We start from the raw sequence: 15,127 nt of genomic DNA on the forward strand, positions 1-15,127 counted from the left end.
TATCATAAAACTGTCGGTGTTATATGTCATTAATCTATCAATAACGTCATTTTTTACTATATAGAGATAACGTAATTAAAATGTGTAAATTAAACAGTAAATAAAAATAGAGAGAACAAACCAGAAAACGTTAGCGTTGCACCGTCAAAGATGACGTTTACTCTGTATTTTCTCACCACTCTCGACATAAATAATCTTTTTCACTGCTGTTCGACAGTTATGAATCCTTTTTAACAACCATCGTCAGTCGGGGGGGGGGGGGGGGGGGGGGTTAAATTTGTTCACAGTGACTTCCAGTAACACGATCTTGAAACTTCCTGACAGTTTAAAACTGTGTGCCGGACCGAGATTCGAACTCGGGACCTTTGCCTTTCGCGGGCAAGTGCTCTACCAACTGAGCTACCCAAGCACGACTCACTCCCCGTCCTCACAGCTTTATTTCTGCCAGTCCCGAGTTCGAGTCGCGGTCCAGCACACAGTTTTAATCTGCCAGGAAATTTCATATCAGCGCACACTCCGCTGCAGAGTGAAAATCTCAGAACAAGATCGTGGTTGCCGGTTGTGGTAGCCGAGCGGTTCTAGGCACTACAGTTTGGAACCGCGCAACCGCTACGGTCGCAGGTTCGAATCCTGCCTCGGGCATGGATGTGTGTGATGTCCTTAGGTTAGTTAGGTTTAAGTAGTTCTAAGTTCTAGGGGACTGATGACCTCAGAAGTTGATAGTGCTCAGAGCCATTTGAACCATTGAACGATCTTGGTTCGCTACCAGGCTGCAAGTTTTTTAGTTCTTCCTCATATCATTTTCTTATTGGGTGATTTAAAATCTTTCATAGTCGTCTTCATTTCGTAGTAAACAGAAGCTAGTTTCATCGCATTGTGTTCATAATTACGATTTGTTATGTATATTGCACTCTTTGTATTATTTTGTAAATATGTTGCTCTTATACTACCTGGTAAGTTCTCTCATCTGTGATACTGGGTGGCGTAAATGATTCCATATCTTTTCTGTTTGATATAAAACAGAAGCTGGTTTCGTCACATGGTGTTCTGTGGAATCACATATATTTGTTCCTTTTCACGAATCCGTGTGTGAACTCCTCGATGTAAGTGCATCGTAAGTATTGTTTATTACTATTATTCCTTTTTTTTTGCATCTCGTTTTCGTACTTCTCGCATTTACTGGAGAACTGCTCGTTAGCAGCTTTTGAGATAATTTGGTATTCAACTTTGCTGCATCTTGTCGCATAATGAATATGTAATTCTGCTCTGAATGTGTTGCTTCTTGCCACTGAGAATGTTTTAGTCTTATTGTCTAGAACATTCTTCTCTGCAAACGCAAAAAAATGCGACAGTAGTTACGCAAATGTATTCATACGCTAGCATATATTTTAGCAGAAATCAGTGTCCTAAAATTATCCTTCCCCTCCAATGAAAATTTCAGCTCTCCCTATTAAATGTGACAAAGTATAAAAAACGGATGGAAATTAAAAAAAGCAGAATGCATGCAGTATATTTACAACGCATCTGATAGTTCACACACAGATTCGTAAGCAGGAACAAACACACATGAGTCTACAGAAGACCATGGCAACGAAACCTCTCTTTTATATCAAACAAAAACCCAATAGCGAATCATTTACTTCGCCCAATACAACGCATGTGACCAAAAATCAGGCAAAATATGAGCAACATACAGTGCAGTTCAAAGAGTGCAATACACACAATAAGACGTAATCAGGAACACAACACGATGAAACTAGCATCATATACTTCGCCCAATACTACGCATGTGAGCAAAAATCAGGCAAAATACGAGCAACATACAGTGCAATTCAAAGAGTGCAGTACATACAAGAAGTCGTAATCAGGAACTCAGAGCGATGAAACTAGTTTCTGTGTCATATCGTGAAAGATGATTTTTTAGCTTTTGACATTGTCTAAAGCGCAATTATTTCCACTTAATAATGACCACGTGATGGAAACTGCAATACTGGGTTTTATAAATACATAATTTTACAGTCAAGAGGTGACCATAGAGTTATTTACAAAGTTTTACATGACTGTCAACCCCAGATACGAGAATTTAATCTTAGTTTTTGACTGAGATTTCTCGAATATATTACTGTGAAAGGTCACAAAAACGTTCCAGGCATGCACTAGACTACGAGGCCCACTCTTAAAGCATAAATGAAAAATATTATTTTCTAATATTCTTATTTCGCAAAGCAAGAACACTGATTTTCTCATTAAGTTTTTCCGTATCGGAAGCTCACTGCCAGGGCGCTAAGAGCACTGCTGTCTTCCTCTGCTTCCATACCGTAACATGGGCAGTGCACTACTGATATTTTGGGGTTCTATGATAGTCTGATGATGGCTTTGTAAGCCGAAAACCGGTCAACGAAATAAATTAATTCTGTAGAACATCCACAGTTTTGTGCTTTTATTTTATATTTGTGTTAACATTTTTGCCATATGATTAGATCATAGCTCGAAACCTGTTACTGTTATAAAATAATTTAAGCAAAATAAAAAACTTTGACTTGTAGCGGTCTCTCAAAAACTTCTTTAATAATAATAATAATTATTATTATTATTGCTATTGCTTTGAAATTTAAGTCACATTGTTTACATTTTATACAGGTAAATATTCCAAACATGTTTTGACTTACAATTCGCAACACAATTGAAACCATGTTTCACTAGATCGACAGCAATGCTCCACCGCGTCTGTGACAGTAATGACACCTCGGGTCAGCTGAGACGTCTTATAGTTTGCAATTCTTTAAGGCACTATTAATTCTGAACATCCAATATGACACTGTGGCCGCATGGGATTCACGCTCTGCCGATGTTCTAAATTTACTACGCTCTTATTTGTCATTTACATGAATAGCACGTAGGGTTCAGTTACTTTCGCAAAGTCAACAACGTGGAGGCTGAAAGCAGGCTTTACATGCCTGTAAGCATAACACAAAAAACCGCAGTGACGCATTCACTGCGTAAGGCCAGCGCAACGTGAGCTGCAAGCTACAATGCTCAGCAGCCAAAGTCCAACGCAGTTGTCACCGCTTACCTCACGCCACGTCCGTATGCAGCTGTTGTTGGCCGACGGATGCCGCCGCTGGTCACTCGACCGCCAATGCGAAGCTCGTATTAAAACTCATTCCGGCAGTCTGTAAATCAGGATGTGGATCTGGAAGAACATATTATATGTATGGCTTCTTTTATGACCCCTAAGTGAGTCCAGCAACTATTTGGCGATAACATGTATTTATGCCCACAAAAATAATGACTTATTGTGCGACACATGCACATTGTTGAAATTACAACTGCATTGTTACATGCTAAAATTAAGTTGCAAACTTGTAAAAAATCTATCAGTGGAAATGTTTCTACCACTTCCCCTCTGATGATCCCTTAAAACATGTACCACTTATTTCCCTTGATTTATTTCCTTTCATTCAGCAGATTTCTCTACATACAGCAGTGGATTTATGAGATAATTCGTCTCACAATATACAGCAGCGCATACTTTTACCCTGTACTGTTCATGTTTTGAAGCAATGTACACCTTGAATGGACACCGTCCCCTGAAAGTACATAGGCGCTCATTAGCTGTAATATGAGGCCCAGGTTCGATTCCCGGCGGGGTCAGGGATTTTCTCTGCTTCGTGATGACTGGGTGTTGTGTGATGTCCTTAGGTTAGTTAGGTTTAAGTAGTTCTAAGTTCTAGGGGACTGATGGCCGTAGATGTTAAGTCCCATAGTGCTCAGAGCCATTTGAACCATTTTTTTGAGGCCCAGGGATACAATAAGAAATGTATACATCAACGAACATTCACCTTTTGATCCAGAAACTGCTTTCCTTTCTTCTGTTGTATGTTTATCGTCTAGCTGGAGGCGCATTGCAATATCATGAAATCTTGAAAAGCTCATTGTTGCTCAAAAAATTGGTAAGAAGTACTCTCGTGATCGGAATTCGGTGGAAGGTTTCCCACGAACCTTGTTTAAACCAGCTATTTTTAGTAGACCAAAGAGTGCCTATAGTTCTGTAGAGTTTAGTGCAATCCAGCTTTCAATTTATGGCTGAAGAATTTTACTGCCTTCTGCGTGATTATGGTAGGCATTACTATTACACTCTGCTTGTAATTGTTGATCAAAAACTGAGACAATCTGCCTTTGTCCGTATTTGTGTGCTAAGGTGACGTGGAATATGTGTAGTTTCACGCATTGTACTCCTGGAAGCCTCCTTAGACACATCAAGTGATACTATGCCATATATTATCTGTCCACTTCTAGATACAAGAGCAGGCGCACTAGCTTGCTGAATTCCATTATCGTCTTCTTCACATTCGTTAACATTCACTCATCTCCGACCTGTACGTCTTTCTGTCACATCTACATCAGTATCACTCTCATCCCCATTTCCAAAAACTGATTCATCATCACTATCACTCATATGTATATCACCTAAAACCAGTTCAAACCTACAGCCCATTTCAAAGTGAATATCGTTATCCATTATGAATAAAATATAAATACCACGCCTTACTTCAATAAAACGCAGTTTCTAATTGCGTATTTGTCTGAACCATGCACGTGTACGTATTTACTAAAAATTGGTTACAACAATGGACATACTAATGTTAGCTGAGAATATGTATTGTTGTCAAGTTTTTATTTTCGTAATGAAGTTGAAATATAATATTGAAAATCGTATATTATATGCCTGAGGGATTTTCAACCCCACTGGAAAAATTTCAAGTTATTACACTACGAATCGTGATGTAGCCATAAGAAGTTAAGATAAGAAGTCAATAAAAAACATACCTGGAGGATGGGAACCCCGTGTTCACGTTAAAACTGTTTCTTTGTAGGTAAAAGAGCCTTGGGATCAAAAAAGATTCCAGACATCAAGCAAAGGTTAATAGGAAAATGTACATGATTGTGTGGAGCGCATTATAGAGTGCTATCGAAAATCGCGCACATAAAAATAAATGTGCCTGTAAATAGGAGTAGCATTGTAGTCGTTGGATCACGTGCCGAAAGATATCACCACAGGTATTATAAACAACAAACGCAGACGCCACTGTAACGTGTCCAGGTCACATGACGTCTATAGTATCGCGCAGTTCATTGTTTGGTAAACACGTTCTTTTCTCAAGAGCAACACTGAACAGTATTTTGTGGATCGTTCGTATGCACTCTCCGTAAGTGCATTGCTTGGGAAATATGGAGATCCTCAGTGCCGAACTATTAAACGGTAACGGGATTAACATTGTTTCTGGGAATACGGGTCGGTTACAGATAAGGAGAAGACCGAGAGACCGACCATTTAGGCGGAAGCTAAACTGGCTGAGAAGAGGGACGTGATGGAGTATTCGCGTTCAAAGTTTTTGAAGAGACTGTCCGTCCAACCTCAGATTTCGCATAACAGTGCTCAGAAAACGATGCAGAAGTTAAAATTCCGTTCGTATCATACACGCAGTGTTTGAATCCATCTGATAGAAAAGAGCGTCTAGCATTATGTGCATGTTTTCGGTCATTTATTGACATCCCATGGAATCGTAGGAGTGGACTGTGCTTTCTTCACTAATCAGACCTGGTTTCGTCTTACGGATTACGTGGTCCACCAAAAATCCACATGTCTTTCATGAAAATATCTTGCACAGTCAGAAAATTGGATGTGGTGTGCCTATCATGTTGTCGAATAGTTGGCACTTTTATTCCTTTGGACTCCAGTGAACCGTACTGTGTACCAAGCCGATGTAACACAGTTATCTCCTTTCTTGAAGCTGAGAAACGTTATTTTTGGTTGGAGTTGAACGGTACTATTTGTCAGTCATCTAATGAAACAATTCGTTTCTTAAGTGAATTTTTCTGGTGATCGAATCATCTTTAAAGGATTGTGGACCACACGTTCTCCTTCTGTAACGTCTCTAGACTATTTTCTGCTGGACTACCACGAAGGGCTATAAGAACAGCCAGTACACATTGGCGGAACTAAAGATTAACATTTTTTTTTTATTATTTATCGTATGGCAACTACAGTAAACATTGACAAGTACATTAAGTTTAATTATACATGTGTATCTAGTTAAGTATATACATACACTTTAGTTTTACTTTTTGGTACAAATTTTATTCGCATTTTTAAGTTGCGAAAATTACTAACTTAATATTACTGATGTAGTGACGTAACAAGACTGTTACGCCACACGGTAGTAGCCGAAAGAAAGGCACGCCGAAGGGTCGACCTCCATTGCGTCGGGGTAGCCGACGCGCGATGACGTCATGTGGTCCGGAGCGGGCGGGAGTTCCATGGCGGAGGACAGCTGGTCACGGGAAGCGATCGGCGGCGCGTGACCCTGGGAGGCGCTTGGCGGCTGCAGCGAAGCGTCGAATGCGGGCGGCGCCGGCCGGAGTACCGGCGGCTGCGGCGGCGGCGGCGGCGGCGGCGGTGGCTGCTGCGGCGGCGCGTCGCCATGGGGCAAAATGGAAGGCATCGTCGGTAACACCTGGGGATGAGGCGAGCCAGTAGATGGGTCCCCAGGGCGCTGACCGGACGGCACCGTCGCTGAAAGCAGACGGGGAGCGGCAGAACCCGTGCGACGACAGAGGCGCAGCTGATTGAGATGCCGACGCACCTCACCAGAGGCCCCCAAAACCAAATACATCGCGCGGCCGAGGCAGCGAAGAATGCGCCCTGCGAGCCAACGCCGTGAACCTCGATAGTTGCGATAAAATACAACGTCGCCTGGAGCAAAAGCGGGAGCCTGCAGCTGCACAGGAACCTGATGCGGCGGATGCAGCAAAGACATCAAGGTGCGATGAGGACGACCGTGGAGCAACTCAGCCGGCGAGCGACCCTCTCGGGGCTGAGAGCGATACGAAGACAAAAAGAGCAACAACGCGTCCTCCCGAGAATGCGACTCTTTCAACTTTAACATCTGTGACTTGAAAGTCCGGACCAATCGTTCAGCGGCACCGTTTGACTGAGGCGAAAACGGCGCGGATGTCAGATGTTGAATACCATTGGCCTGGCAGAATGACTGAAATTCTGCGGACATGAATTGTGGGCCATTGTCGGAAACAATAGTCTGCGGAAGACCTTCAATGCAAAAGATAGCAGACAACGCTTGGATGGTGGCGGAGGACGTCGTGGAAGACATCCGGACAACAAAAGGAAAATTACTGAAGGCGTCGACCAGAACCAACCATCGAGCATTCCAGAATGGACCAGCAAAATCAATGTGCAAGCGTTGCCAAGGGGAAGTGGCTTTTGGCCATGCAAAGACTTTCCGCGGCGGTGCGGATTGTTGTTCGGCACACGCCATGCAAGAAGAACACATATTCGTAATCGCAGCATCGATTCCGAACCAAGTACAGTGCTGACGAGCAAGTTGTTTCGTTCGCACTATACCCCAATGTCCTTGGTGAAGAAGCCGTAAGACAGAGGACTGTAACGAACGTGGGACCACGACTCGGGACTGATCATTATCAGAACGCAACAACAAAACACCACGTCGAACAAAAAGTCTCTCCTTGTGAGCAAAAAATCGGCGAACCAACGGATCCTCGATCCGAGACTTTGACAAAGGCCATTGCGTAGCAACAAAACGCAAAACGGTAGCAAGGACAGGGTCAGCAGCTGTGGCTGTAGCTACCCGACGAAAATCAATCGGAAACGATTCGACCACTTCATCGGTTTCCGAATCAATGAACATGCAAGCAAGTTCGGAAGAATCGAATGCGTTATCCTCAGCAACAGGCAAACGGGACAACGCATCGGCGTTTCCGTGCTTAGCAGTGGACCGATACAAGATATCGTAGCGGTACTGCGAGAGAAAAATAGACCAGCGAATGAATTTCTGCGCTGTACGCGGAGGTACAGGCTTGTTCGGATGAAAAAGCGATGTCAAAGGTTTGTGGTCTGCGATGATGGTAAAGTGACGACCATACAAGAAATCATGGAACTTAGTAACACCAAACACGAGAGCCAAAGCTTCTTTCTCTATCTGGGAATAATTTCTTTGCGCAGATGAGAGCAATTTCGACGCAAAGGCAATAGGGCGATCATGCGAGCCAACTTTGTGCGCAAGCACAGCACCGATCCCGAAATCCGATGCATCTACCATCAACAAAAGGGGTTTCTGGGGATCGAAAGGCGTAAGGCAAGTATTAGAAAGCAACGCCGATGGCAACTGGCGAACAGCGCGTTCGCATTCCGTCGTCCAGAGAAACGGAACACCGGTACGGCGTAAGCGATGAAGCGGAGCTGAAATCGAAAAGGCATTGCGCACATTCACTCACACCTTGCGATTCTAAATCGTTCAATGGTCGTGCGACCTCACCACACAATGCGTGAGGAACATTGCGCACTCTGAAAAATTGCGGTTGCGCGTTTACTTTCAGTTCCAAATGTGCGTCATAGTTGTTAACGTAACCTAAGCCTGGTGCAAAAATGTCTGCAAATGCTGCACATACACAAGAAACACTGTCTGTAGGCACAGTTTGATTCACTGATAGCACCTGATTTACAATAGACATGTTAAACAACTGAAATAAATCTAAGCCAAACAAGTTCACTGCAGTAGAAGAACGAAGAACGTAAAACGACACAAGTTTTGGTTGACCTTTATATGTTGCAAAAAGAGTGCACTGTCCTAACACAGGAATTGTCTGTCCGGAATATGTAGTGAGCGTAACATTTGCGGCACGCAACGGAGGTGCGCCCAGTTGTTTGTATGTGTCGTGATTGAGCAATGAAACTGCAGCTCCGGTATCGAGCTGGAATGGTATCACTTTGCCTTCAAAGTCTAAGTCCACAAAAAGTTTATTGTCCTGCTGACGACAAGAGCGACTGTTTTGTGCAATTTGAACAGACACTGGTACAGAATCACTTGCTAATTGACGTGATTTCCGGCGACGTCGACGCACAGTTTGTGTGGGACGAACACAGTCACTGTTAGAGAAAGTGTCACTGGACGAATCGGAATTAACGACATGAATGTCCGTGGGCGAAGGTCCACGATCCTGAGTGTCCTTGGTTCGAAGCAAAGGGCTTGGAATGATTGTGATTGTCTGATCGGAGCTTTTTCTGGCAAACACTTTGAACATGTCCTTTTCTATTACAGAAAAAGCAAATAGCTTGGCGTGACGGGCAATGTTCACGCGAATGTCTAGTAGCACACCGCGGGCATGATTTCACTGCATTTGTGGGCTGGCGCGGCACACGTGGCTTAGAGCGCGGCGGCAGCTGCGTTTGTTTGCGCGAGGGCAGTTGACCGGGCCGCGCAGCTCGCCCGGCGGGCCGGTTAATGTTACACACTGCTGGCGAAGTTTCAAAAGATTCCTGAGCACAGTCAAGTGTGTCTTGTCTATCCAATATGTCTATCACTTGTTGAAGGGAGGGATTAACTAGTTTCAAAATTTGCTCCCGTATGCGAACATCAGAAACGTTCTGTGCTATTGCATCACGTACCATTGTATCGGAATAAGAAAGGCCACAGTCACAGTCAAAGGCACAGTCCCTAGTAAGTCCTTGCAATGTTGCTACCCACTCCCTATTAGTTTGACCGGCCGTACGTTTTGTACGAAAAAACGTATACCTTTTTGCAACCACATTAACTGTTTCTTTGAAATAGGCATCTAAAGCAGACAAAATTTCCTCGTAGGACAGAGTTGCTACGTCGCGTCGGGGAAACAGTTTCACTATCACACGGTAGGTGGACACACCAACACAAGAAAGCAAAAACGGCTGCCGCTCATTACCTTGAATTCTGTAGGCGGCGAGATGGAAGCCGAACTGTCGGGACCATTCTGGCCACGACTCGTGCTTCGGGTCGTAGTGCCTAAAAGGCGGTGCAACTGCGAGTTGTGGCTGCGGTAGCAGTGATGCGGCGGCCGTTGCATCGGTTTGAATGGCACATTGACCCTGGACGAGCTGTCCAAGGGCATCCAATAACGCCTGCGTCTGCTGATTCTGCAAGCGATAAAATTCGGACAGTACATCTGGCGAAGCCATGACACAAAGAAATTTAAGCAATTAGAACAAAACCCTTTCCGTTGCCTCGTCGCCAATCTGTAGTGACGTAACAAGACTGTTACGCCACACGGTAGTAGCCGAAAGAAAGGCACGCGTACACACACGCCGACGGGCGTCAAGTCTGGAACAGGATAACTATTGAATGGTAGCAAGAAAAGTACGTAGCTGCTTTATACTTAACTTTAATGTCTCCTTGTGATACATCTCTCTTGACTATACAAATGCGACTCGTAAGATACATGCACTGTTACAATTGGCGCCTTGCTAGGTCGTAGCCATGGACTTAGCAGAAGGCTGTTCTAACTGTCTCTCGGCAAATGAGAGGAAGGCTTCGTCCGTATTGTCGCTAGCAATGTCGTCCGTACAACTGGGGCGAGTGCTTGTCCGTATCTCGAGACCTGCCTTGTGGTGGCGCTAGGTCTGCGATCACACAGTGGCGACACGCGGGTCCGACATGTACTAAATGGACCGCGGCCGATTTAAGCTACCACCTAGCAAGTGTGGTGTCTGGCGGTGACACCACAACTGACTACTTTGACTGATATAATTGCAAGTTAAAAAAAAGGCAGATACATTTAATCTTAGTTCAATATCTAATGATTGAAGCCAACTAACAGCAGTGCGATGTGTAGGGGGTGCGACGTGTAGATAACCTCCAAGATGGTATACCCTGGGCAACGGACTGATAAGACAGGACGGCGAAAAGTCTACACTACCGGCAGCCATACTAGATCTGCCTCTCATGGCTACTCATGACGACAGCATAAGAAAACAAGATTAACTTAACAACTAAGATTAAGAACATCAAACTCAAAGCGTTCCGCAAAGAGGATTCACACATAGTGGACCCAGATTCTTGCATGCTTTGCTGAAAGTCACTCGATCATATCCCTCCCAGACCCTCTGGCTGCAATTGTGTACATTATATTTTAATGTGTCTTAACTGCAACAGAAATATTTTCCCCAAATGATACCTCATACACACATTTGTGAATGTTCAGTCATTTAATGATGTGCGAGTGCTGCCCACTTTTGGGTATCACATAAAAAAATATATGAACAAGTCAATGTAACAGCACGAAGCAGCTTGTGATTGCCAGAACACACGGAAGTAGTTGATCAGTTATAGTGAATAATGAGTTAATTCATGACAACACTGATACTTTAATATTAGTTACTTTCGTCTATAAGAAGAAGGTAAAATTAAAAATTATAGTTTTGAAAACGGATTCATATTTTTGTATAAATCTCGCGTCTGGTATCATTAAAAAATACCTAAGAGCATTAAGCATACAGAAAAAATTTCCTTCGTACAGAAAAATTCAGGTCTGAAAGGATCAAGTTGCAAACAATGTGTATGAGGTTTTGAAGTAATATACACACTTGATTAGTTTTTATTGAGTGTGACTTTTCCATCACCCTCAGCTGTGAATAAACTTAGGCGTCACAAACTCACTTATTACCATCACTGTGTGGTGTGGGCAGGGGTCAGTGGCATATAGACACGGCTACCAGGTTAGCAGTATCTGCACTACTCCCTTTCGAACACAGAACACACGCATTCAGCCTGCACGGCTTCCAGGGAGACTGTCGCCAAACTGTGTAAGGAGTGCCCCACTGTCCATGGAACACTGTCTTGTAGACTTTGCTTCAGCAGGATGCCAGTACCTACGGCCGAACTCAGCTAAGTCATAGCAAGACACGTGCAGACAGCACGTTCCTGCCGTTTCAGTCGGCCGCGGTGGCCGAGCGGTTCTAGGCACTTCAGTCCGGAACCGCGCGAATGCTACGGTCGCAGGTTCGAATCCTGCCTCGGACATGGATGTGTGTGATGTCCTTAGGTTAGTTAGGTTCAAGTAGTTCTAAGTTCTAGGGGACGGATGACCTCAGATGTTGAGTCCCATAGTGCTCAGAGCCATTTGAACCAGTTTGAACCTGCCGTTTCACGTACCATTTCATTTGTCTTTAGATAGGCACTTTTTTTATTGAGATACCATTGAATGAAAAGCCTTTCAAAAGACCGCTGAGTTTACCATAAAAATTCTAGACTGTCTCTCCACTTGTACTTTCCAGAACACTTGCTTCGTGATGTCACTGCATCTAACAGATAATGAATTGAGCTGACACTGATTGCACCCACCCGCCAGCCTAGATTGTAACAACGCTCTCATGTCTGTAAAATATTCCAGAACAGGCTACATGATCGCCTTCCAAAGTACCTCTTTCGTATTGCAAATGTTTGAAGTTCCAAATTTCTTTAAAAAATAAAAACAATCCTAATCATCATTGAGCGACCACTGACTGTGAAAAACATACATTTCCTCAACATGCTGCCGTTATCTCTGGCATCTTAGAACCTCTATTTTTTTTTCTTTCTCCTGAAATACACAACTCATTTAATTATCTTCCGAACTTAATTATTGTTCTGCCATAGCGCACTCTGTCGCTTTCGCTACACGGTGAGCCCATTGGATCATCTTGAGCCTCTATGTATTTATGATTGGCTGATTTCTCAATTTGTCCGTTGTCCTCGTTCATGGCCATCATTAACTTAGTTTAGGATTCGTCTCATCATGCTTCGTTCAGAGACATCCAGTTACTCTCTGTCTGCCATCCCAGCTCTTCATGTTTCTGTACCATTAAGGACAACTGATCGAATCTCGGAAGTAATACTTTCATAGCAGTTCCACATTTATGAACAAATGGAAATGTTACTTAACAAATATGAAATTATAATTTCGTTAATAAGCAATCAACTACCAACGAATATATTCCAACAAATGTCTTGTACTTAACAGCGCTCGAAAACAACTCCAACGACGAGTCTTTCAGATTTAATAATTGCGTTGTACTGATTTAAGAAACTGATGTTCGGGCACTCCGTTTCAAACTGTATATGTGCGAAGAAAATGGAAGTTAGTGAGAGGGTAAGGTTCTTTCGTCAGCCCGATGTGACAGGACGCAGGTAGAAGTAGAGGGCCAAAGCAACCCCTGTCCCTGGACCGTATTTCCTCCTTGGTATAAAAGTGTGGAACATTGCATGTGGTAAATGGCGCCCCTAGCTACTTACAATTTGGTCACTGATGTAAATGTCGATCCGCCTGCAGATAGTGAGAACTGGACTTCTTTATACATTGCTATCAGCATTAAAATAAATGCTTCCTTTTTTCTTTCAGTGGATCTGAAACGTCCGTTTACCGTCTGTTTCTGTTTCTCTTCCCTCTCAAACTCGCAAGTACGAAATATAACCAACAGTATTTTCATCTTTGCTTTGCTTTCAGAGATACAAAATCTGACCACAAGTATCTGGACACTTATTAATGGACATTAATTCGGGGCCCACCCTTCGCCTTTATGACGGCTTGAACACTGATGGAGACACTTTTACTGAGGTGTCTAAATGTCTGTGAAGGAATGACAGCCCATTCTTCCTCAAGAGCCGAAACCATAGAAGGAAGTGATGTGGACTCTGGGGTCTGAAACCAAGCTGAGGGTCTAACTCATTCCAAAAGTGTCCCATTGCGTTCAGGTCGGGTCTCTGGGCAGGCTAGTCCATTTCAGGAATGTTAATGTGCACAAATCATTGTCTCAAAGATGCTGCTTTATGATAGGTGGATTGTAATGCCGGTACAAACAGTTATTGCTTCCGAACTGTTCCTCTACTGTACGATGTACACAATGCTGTAAAACGTGTTCATATTCTTCCACGTTCAGCATTTGCTTAAGCTGGCCTCCTTTTAACCAACACGTGGCCGACAATGGCATCGAGACATAACGAGCTTTCATCAGGAAACACAACAAACGTTCACCCTGCCCTCCGATCAGCTCTCGCTAGACACCACTGAAGTCGCAAATGGCGGTCTTTTGGGGTCAGTGGAATACATCCTACAAGACGTCTACCTCGGAGCCGTCCTTGAAGTAACTGATTTGTAACAGTTCGTTGTGTCACCGTGGTACCAACTGATGCTCAAATTGCTGCTGCGGATGCAGTACGATGCGCCAGAGCCATACGCCGAACACGATGGTCTTCCATCTAGCTAGTGTCATGTGGCCGCCCGGAGTCCGATCTTCTTGCGGCCGTACATCCACGTGATCACCTCTGACGGCAATCATGTACTGTGGCTACATTTCTACCCAGTCTTCCAACAATATCGCAGAAGGAACATTCAGCGTCTCGCAGCACCATTACGCGACCTCATTCAAAGTCACTAAGGTGTTGATAATGGTGGTTTTGTCACCTTAAAGGCATTCTGGATTAACACCAACTCACCGCATTCAATCTCAAAGGTAACTAACACTGACAACCGTTACAGCGTATATTTAAAGGAAATGTAATTTGCATCCTCATAGTGGCGTTACTAGTGATATTCTCATGTGACTGGCGCGAAATCTGAAGACATCATATTTCAGATATAGAAACATGCCTATCAACTTTCGTTCATGTCACATAACACCTTCTTGGTGTTGCGATTTTTTTCCGTCAGTGTATTATAATCCCAGGAACTACTGTTGCGGTTTTTATAGGGTTTTCACTAATATAGAGACCGATTCACGAACCAAATTTATGGCTCTGAGCACTATGCGACTTAACTTCTGAGGTCATCAGTCGCCTAGAACTTAGAACTACTTAAACCTAACTAACCTAAGGACATCACACACATCCATGTCCGAGGCAGGATTCGAACCTGCGACCGTAGCGGTCGCTCGGTTCCAGACCGTAGCGCCTAGAACCTCACGGCCACTCCGGCCGGCTCCAAATTTATGTATGTAATTTCTAATTACAGTGATGATGAGTGTCTGTTGGCGTTTGGAGTAACGCCTCTTGGAAATGATGGGAGGTATAAGCTGGCCAGCTACAGATGAGGCGGTTATCTGGCAGGATAGCATTAAAGCAAACAGCAACCCGCCACTTCAGAGAGCAGCGATGCTTGACCAGAATATATACACATGTTCATATCTTCTCTACACATTATCAATTAAAGTTCCCCCGCTGCTTTTTTCTGTCTGTATGTGAAGCCTAATCTTAGGAAATAGTCATACTATAGGGATTTTGAGACCGTTTTCACTGACAGACAGACT

The 15,127-nt window shown here is 43.7% G+C and overlaps 1 non-coding gene across 1 annotated transcript; it reads right to left on the bottom strand.

Moving 5' to 3' along the window:
- Positions 1-335: 335 nt before the first annotated feature.
- On the bottom strand, positions 336-410 carry Trnas-cga. The gene has a single exon. It is a non-coding gene; the product is annotated as a tRNA-Ser (tRNA).
- Between the last annotated feature and the right edge of the window lie 14,717 nt (positions 411-15,127).

The sequence above is a fragment of the Schistocerca piceifrons genome, chromosome 1 (assembly GCF_021461385.2).
Source record: "Schistocerca piceifrons isolate TAMUIC-IGC-003096 chromosome 1, iqSchPice1.1, whole genome shotgun sequence".
Classification (NCBI taxonomy): Eukaryota; Metazoa; Arthropoda; class Insecta; order Orthoptera; family Acrididae; genus Schistocerca; species Schistocerca piceifrons.